This window comes from Cavia porcellus, unplaced genomic scaffold (assembly GCF_034190915.1).
Source record: "Cavia porcellus strain 051 isolate PalLab524CR breed Dunkin Hartley unplaced genomic scaffold, mCavPor4.1 scaffold_33, whole genome shotgun sequence".
Taxonomy (NCBI): domain Eukaryota; kingdom Metazoa; phylum Chordata; class Mammalia; order Rodentia; family Caviidae; genus Cavia; species Cavia porcellus.
The window spans coordinates 25,978,655-25,986,777 of record NW_026947516.1 but is presented as its reverse complement, the minus strand read 5'-3'; the positions used below and the strand labels follow the sequence as shown (position 1 = coordinate 25,986,777).

The 8,123-nt window shown below is 43.7% G+C and overlaps 1 long non-coding RNA gene across 1 annotated transcript; it reads right to left on the bottom strand.

The window, feature by feature from the left end:
• Positions 1–363: 363 nt before the first annotated feature.
• On the bottom strand, positions 364–4,403 carry LOC134474551 (uncharacterized). Its single transcript, XR_010045391.1, has 2 exons — positions 4,126–4,403; positions 364–2,437 (listed from the first exon to the last, which is right to left on the bottom strand). It is a non-coding gene; the product is annotated as an uncharacterized LOC134474551 (long non-coding RNA).
• Positions 4,404–8,123: the final 3,720 nt, after the last annotated feature.

Below are 8,123 nucleotides of genomic sequence, written 5' to 3'. Positions count from 1 at the left end.
CTGGAGTGGCTTGAAACAACATAAATTTATTTTCCTACAATTCTGGAGGCCGGAAGTCCAAAATCAAGGTGTCAGCAGGCTCTGAGGGAAAACCAGTTCCATGCCTCTCCTCTCTTCAGGTGGCAGTGGCAACCTGTAGTGTTCCTTGGCTTGTGGCTGTGTAAATCTCTAGGCCTCCAATTCACAGGGTCATTGTTGTGTGTATACCTGCCCCTTTTCTGTCTCTTATAAGGACACTGTCATCCAATTTATGGCCCACCCCAAATCTAGGATGATCTCACTTGGAATTACATCCTAATCTTAGCCTTAATTATATCTGCAAAAGCTGTATTTCCAAAGAAGGCCACATTCATAGAACAGGAGCCAGGTTTTGAACATATCTTTATTAGTTGTTGGTTTGTTTGTTTGTTTGTTTTTGCAGAGTAGGGGAACAATTCAACCCATTACAGTTATCACCATCAGACTAAGTTCCTTCAGATCACAATCTATGTATTGTACCTATTTCTTTGCCCCTAAGTGCCTAGTACAGTGCCTTCAGAGTACAAAGTACTCATTATCCTTGCCTGAGTTAGCAGGTAGATTGATGGTGGTTGGACAGATGATAGGTGTTATCTAACTTACTAGATGCAATCTTAACACAGTCAGAATTGAGAAGTCATGCATTAAGGATTCATGGGCCTCATAGAAACTTGATCATTCCAGGTACGACTCAATGAAAAACCACTGCAAGCCTCTCATAGCCACGTAGCTTAAATGAAACCTCCAAATCTCTGCACATTTATTTCAGCTGAAGCCTCTCTGGCCTTCAGAGACTTAAATTTGGCTCAAACCCCATGTGTCACAGACAGTGAGGATCCACAGCCCTCCCTACAGTTCCTGAAAATTCCCCAGTCTTCTTCATTGTCCTAATTTGTCATTCACCATGTGTTATTGATTCCTTCTCTTGCCAGAGGTCAGACCCTTTCTCAGTTGTTGCACAAGATCCCCAATCTTCCTCCCACTCTAAGCATTCTGTGGACTTAGAACTTTGTTAAAGTTTGGAGTTTTACAGTTTTACTTTCTCACTGCTGTGCCACAATACTCGACACCTAGGTCTCTAAGGAGGAAAGGTTTATTTTGGCTCACAGTTTGTAGAGGTTTCAGTTCATAGTTTTGGCAGGCTCTAAGGCAGGGTGGCATGGCAAAGGAGAAACAGTTCATGGCATGGTGCTAAGAAGCAGAGAGGAGTCAAGGAAGAGAAGGAAGATGTACCCTTGCAGGCCACACCCCCAGTGACCCACCTCCTCCCACCAGGCTTCACCCCCCAACATCACACTTAGCTATAAACTCATCAGTGGACAAATTCACTGAAGAGTATCACACCCCATGATTCAATCATCTACCAAAAGCCTCACCTGTGAGCACACGAGGCTTTGGAGGGACATCTAGACAGAAGCCATAGCACACACTACACACATTCTTTGACTATTTTGCTCACTGCATTTTTTTTCTTTATTTTACTTTTCTCTTTCCTCTCCCTGCATGGTTCAAAACATGAATTTGTTTGCTCATCTCATGTCAGGCAGGTCTGCTCCTACTTAGACCCCTTGCCATCTCGGCTTCTATTCAAAACAGGCTGATTTATGAAAATTTAAGGCACAAAAGACAGAAAAAAGAGAAAGGAAAAGAAGAAAGAGACAGAAAAGGGGGGTTAGGACCTCCTAGGAGAAATTCTACTAGGTATCAAAATAATATTTTATTTTTCTGTGTTTTACAAATAATAATATATTAAAGATTGAAATTCTTTTGAGTGGGGAGAGCAATCTGGCAAGAGGATTTGGTCCACTCACTGTAGATTTCCCTTGGCCCTCTTACTAGAGTGAAGCGATCCTCTTAAGTTTACATTTAATTCTAATTGCAACCGTCATGATGATTAAACCTCCCTTTTTGTCATTGTCTTTTCTTGGCGTGATTCCTCTGAGTCCACTTGCATGCTATTGACCGTGTGCAAATCAGAGAGTCTGTGCTTTTTAACTGTGGCAAAACCAAAAGCAGCTTTTTGTGTCTTCCCAGAATCAGTTCCAAAACAGCTGTTAAATGTTCATCCTTGGATCTGTCATCTTATTTCTGGGAACTGTAACAAACAGCAGCATCTTCTGTTTTTCATTTTCACAAAACGAGAAAAAAATTTTCCCAAGTTGGGGCAGGGGGTAGAAGAGTAGTTAATGACTTATTTCCTCTCATTTCCTTAATCAGGAAATCTCATACTTCAGCGGCTGCAGGGTTCCCATTAACGTGCTTCTGACCTAAGCCAAGCTGAGTGAAACAGCTGGCTTTGCAAACCTCTCCCTGTTCCAAACCGAGAGGGGCCAGGAACGGCCATCTGACCCAGGGCGTTAGGAAAGCGAGGACATTTTTCATGGTCAGCAACGGTTCCAGCTCAAGCAGACTCGGTCCTCTGAAAAGTAATACACTAAATGGTCAACCAAGTGGGTGTTTGGGCATGAATTGGCTGGTGAGTTTTGCTTTAGGTAGATTTCTTTATGAAAACCTGGCAGTGAGTGATGGACACATTTAATACCTTGTGGAATGAAAAAGCACTCAAGAAAATCAAGACAAATTGGGCCTTTCCTTAGTTCAAGGCATTGCTTGAGGGCTAAGAGCTGACCAAAATGGCCATGATTAACTGTCATGATCGGTGTTTAAATTGCTTTTTACTCATGATTTTCACACCAGAGCTCTACAAGGGAATAATCTGAAGACAGCTTTGAAAAAAAAAAAATACTGGTAAGTGAACCCTGTTCCCAGATTTTGATTCATTGGTCTGGGTGAGGCTGGGCAATGGCGTTTTTAAACTACCCCACCCCCAACGAGGTTCTAATTTGCAGCCAGGGCAGAAGCCACTGACTGTGAACATCACAACTAGAAACAAGCTTTGAAACCAGCGTGTGATGCGGTGATGTGGGGTGACGCACTGCGGCTGTGCAGCACTGCACCAACCCCACCCCCTTTACAGTTGTGCCCTTTCATGGGGAGTTCTTCTCCTTTTGGACACGATCAACCCAAGAGGAAGTCATTTTTGGCAAATCTCTCCTCCTCTCTCCTCCCCTCCCTTCCCTTCTTCCCCCCCCCCCCAGGGAGATGCAAAGCTCATTTTCAGCACACACCATCTTTTAAAGAGCAAAGTCCTCCCAGGCCAGTACAGTCCTCGATAGGGAACGGGCTTCTAAATGACAGGCATCCACCACCGCCCGTCTGCATGAACCATGGCCCTCTCTCTTTTCTCACCCTACCCTGGGAAAAGTCACCAAAATGTGAGCCCTAGGAGAAAACGCTTAATGTCCCAACTTGCCAAACCGCTCTTTGTCCAGTAGGTTCCCATTTAAGAAAGGCTCCCTGATCTGCCCTCTTATGAAGCCACTGTCTCGGCAGTGTCCCCCAGCGGCACACAGCTCAAACGGTCACTCGCTCCCCCCCTCTACCCCCCTCCCCTGCCTACCCCTCGCCCACTGCCTGTTCGGCCCATTGTCCCTTCACCCTTTCCGCACCCGGCAGACCAAGAGGGGCGTTTACACCGCGCTGTACGGACCACTGTCCGGCTCTGAGCCTCGGGATGGCTCCTCATTTCAAGCCGAGTGAAATCCAAACGCACAAAGCCCTCCCGAGCCGGCCGCCTGCACGGGCGCAGCCATTCGTGCTGCAGGCAAGGCGGCGCCTTCTTCCGCCTGGCCCTCTCCTCCATGGCTCCAGACCCCCGCTGCCTGACCTTCCGGGAGCAGGACGACTCCGTCCTGCTCACGGCCTCTCCTCGCCATTCCCTTGTCCCGCAGCACCCTTTGTCTGGCACCATGCGTGGCTGTCTCCCGTCCTGCCACTCTCAGCTTATGGGTGACTCTCCGAACAGACCTTCCCTGACGCCCTTCTCCATTGCAGCATCCTAGTTCTTTCCTTTCCGGCACGGTACTGACTATACCTACTCTCTCTCTCTCTCTCTCTCTCTCTCTCTCTCTCTCTCTCTCTCTGAAACCCTGTGGGGGGGGGAAGACTCTTACTCATAGACCCACAGTTGTGTCTTTAGCCCCTGAATAGCCTGCCTGGCACACAGTAGGAACCCATCAACTATCGGTTGAATCAAGGAATGGATACCTGGGAAAGGAGCAGAGGGAACAGGCTGCATAATCCATTTCTGAGGCTGCCCCTCGCTGAATGACTAGGGTTGATTGCAGCTTTTGAAAACAAGGACTGTCAGATTTTACTTGCTGTGTCCACTGTGGCCATTAGCTATTGTTGACACATTTGTCACTCAAGTCATTATAATGAGTATCAATTAGGGCTCTGGCTACAACTGTAGAAACCAATTTATGCTAAGTTAACCGAAGTAAGAACTTGTGGAACCCACACAACACAGACTTAGAAAAGCACTAAAATCAAATTGAAGTTGTTAAGTAGTTAGAATGCTGGGGAATCCTCTCCTCCACCCTGACTTTTCTGTGCGCATTCTTTCTTTCTTTGAAGATCAGCTTTCTGCTCACCTGCTCCTTGCTATTTCTGAGCTTTTATGTTTCTGCTGCTCTATACCCAACATGGAGCTTGAATCTCATAGAATGGAAACTCTGAGTGTCCTGGGAAAGAGATTTTGGGATTGCCCATGAGTGCTCACCCCTGGACAATCACCTGTGGCCAGTGAGGCAAGGATGAATGCATAAACAGCCTCTCCGAGAAGCTACCATCATGAAAAGAGAGATGTGGGGAAGGGAGTGTGGAGGGACAAAGCCTAGTGACAGGAGAAATTGTTGGCTTGTTAGGTAGTAAGACACACCCCAAAACACCCACTATAAATTATCTACCAAGATTTGTTCAATTTCGGACACTCCTGGGCATCTTTTCCATCTGCTTCTTACAATCAGTTTCCACGCAGAGGGTCACAGATTTGGCGCTGACTCTTGAATTCCTGGAGAATGATGCTGAATGCTGAACTAGCAGCAGGAAAAAGGCAGGAAAAAAGGAAGAAGAGAAGTATTTGATGCCATGGAGAGAGAAGTAGATGAAGGGAAGCATATTTTAAGCATCAAAGCATGCTTCATTACTTCTAAGAGAATTTGATTAAGAAAAAAGTAAGCACTTATTAAGCCTGAAACCTCGATGGATTATTTGAAGTTGCCTTTGAATCATGTTTTAAAAACCAAATGATTCAGCCACCCAAGGAGTCCTTCTGTTACATGATCAATCGTACTTTGTTGTTAATATAGTAGTTGAAATATGTGGTGTTTCTGATTATATTGATAAAATAGCCTGTTTTTCTGCCCTTACACTGTTTTATGAAACATTATGCTCCAACACTGGTGCTTGAGCCTATAGAAATAGATCCATCAATATATTGAATTAAAAATAAGCAGTTTAGGGCCAGGGACAGAGCTCAGCAGCACAGTGCCTGCTAGGCAAGCACAAGGTCCTGTGTTTGATTCCTGCTACCAAAAAAAAAGTTAGTCAGCTTAAACAAGTTGCAGTAGTGCACACCTGCAGACCTAGCACTCAGGAAGCCAAGGCAGGAAGATTGCTGTGAGTTCGAGGTCAGCCTGGGCTACTTAATGAGTTCAAGGCCAAACTGAACTACATAGTGAGACCCTGTCTCATAAAACAAAACAACCACAAAAAAGATTTAATTTATCAGAAGAAGAAATACAAATGGTCAATAAATACATGAAAAAAATTTCTCAACATCTCTGGCCATTAGAGAAAAACAAATTAAAACAACACTGAGATGTCATCCTATTCCAGAAAGAATGGCCATCATCAAGAAATCAAATAATAAATTCTGGAGAGGCTGTGGGGAAAAAGAAATCCTCTATGTTGCTGGCAGGAAGGTAAACTAGTACAACCACTATGGATAGCAGTATGGAAATGCCTCAAAAAAACTAAAACCAGAAATTCCATTTCATCCGGGTATTCCCCTTCTAGGTATCTTCCTGAAAGAGTTAAAGATGGCATAGCACAGTGATGCATACATGTTGATGTTTACAGCAGCACAAATTATAACTAAATCTTGGAAGCAGCCTGTATGCCATCAGCAGATGAATAAAGAAAATGTAATATTTGCACACCATGGAGTACCACTCTACATTAAGAAGGATAAACTTAGGACTGGGGATGTAGCTCAGTGGCATAAGCGCCTGCCTTGCAAGTGCTCAGCCGTGAGTTTGATTCCCCTGTACCAAAAAAAAAAAAAAAAGAAGAAGAAGAAGAAGAAGAAGAAGGAAAAACTTTGCCATCTGGGCTAGATGCCCCCAGGAAGCCTACCCCCAAGGGCCCAGAGGAGAAGAGGCCACACCTGAGGCCCCACCACCTTGCACTTCTCCACTATCCCAGGAACGTGAGATCAGAGGAACCCAGGTGCCTAGCCCAATCCTCTGCACAGAGCGATGGACAGCCAGAGCAAAAAATGCCTGGGTCTCAGCAACTGGCTGACTCAAAGGAACACTAGAAAATGTCAAGTCAAAGGATCCAGGTACAATCTCAGACTCCAGCCCACCCAGAACAAGTCCAGGAGACATAGACACAAAAGAAATTAGATATCACACACCAGAAATTTCTGAAAAAAAGCAACTTAGTGCTTATGTTGTTTGATTAATTTTGTGTGCCTATATCTGGTAGTCTGAGCAACTATTTAGAGGATAACAGTGTGCAATATAGTAACTATTGTTGATTTCCTACTGTCTTGTTTTCCAAATCTAATATCATTCTCACCATTTTATTTTGTTTCATTTTATTATTTTGTTTTATTCTCTTTTTTAAAAAGGCTAAAGGAGTCATTTGTATGAAAACAGATGAATCTTGAGACCATAATGTTAGATGAAATAAATCAGATACAGAAGATTCAATGATCTGTCTTACATGAGAAATCCAAAGTATAAATAAAGAGCAAACTAAAAGACAGATAATACGAAACAGGGAGATAGATATTTTGCAAATGAGAAGGGAACCAAGAGATGGAGGGAGGGGGAGGTAGAGGGGAAGGAGATGATAAAAGAATTAAGATGTGTTATGCACATGTACCAACTCCCCACACAGAATGTTATTATTGTATATGGCAAAAATGCACTAATAAAAAATTTTTAAGATAAGTGGTTTAATTTATATGTTTGGTTTTAAATTTTATGGAATGATATCATGCAAGAGAACACAATAGGCATATTTATGGAAAAAACAAACTAGAAAAAAGTAATATGGAGATGGATGTGGTGGCACAGGCTTTTAATCCTAGCACTCTGGGAGGTTGAGGCATGAAGTCTGTAAATTCAGTGTCAGCCTGGGCAGTTTAGCAAGTCACTGTCTCAAAATAAAAATATTTAGCCAGGCATGGTGCCACATGCCTGCAATTCCAGCACCTGGGAGGCTGAGGCAAGAAGATTACCACAAGTTCAAGGCCAACCTGGGTTACATAGCAAGTTCAAGGCCAACCTTGGCTACATAGAGAGACCCTGTCTCAAACTACCAAAAAAATTTGTAAATAAAACTTTAAAATTTTAAAATGGCCTAGGAATGTAGCTGAGTAAGACCGTCTTGGGTTCAGTCTCCACAATCACACACACACACACACACACACACACACACACACACAGCAATATAGTATATTGGTTTGTGCTGTAGCTCTGAAAACTCATGATTCAAACCCTGTTTCTTCCTCTTAATTGTCTGGTTTTCAACAAAACAATTTTTTGCAATTTCAATTAAAAAATGCAAATGTTAACTGTACTTGCCCTTGAAACCATAGAGTATATTAGGAACTCTGCTTGGTTGTAAGCAACAGGATCCCTGACTAAACAGCTGTTTTAGTCACTTTCTCATTGCTAGGACAAAATACTCATCATCTGCAAGTTAAAGGAGGAGTGGTTTGTTTTGGCTAACAGTTTATAGAGACTCAGCCCATGGTTTTCTGGATTCAAAGCAAGACATCATGGCAGAGGGGCATGGCAGGCAAGAAAAAGCAAGGGGTTAAGGGAGAAAGTGGAATATGGACCCTTTTAGACCACACCCACAGTGACCCACCTCTGCCAACCAGGTTTCAGCTCCCACTTTCCCAAACCCAACAGTGGACTAATCTAGTGATGAGGATCACACCCCCATGATCCAGTCCCTTCTCAGAA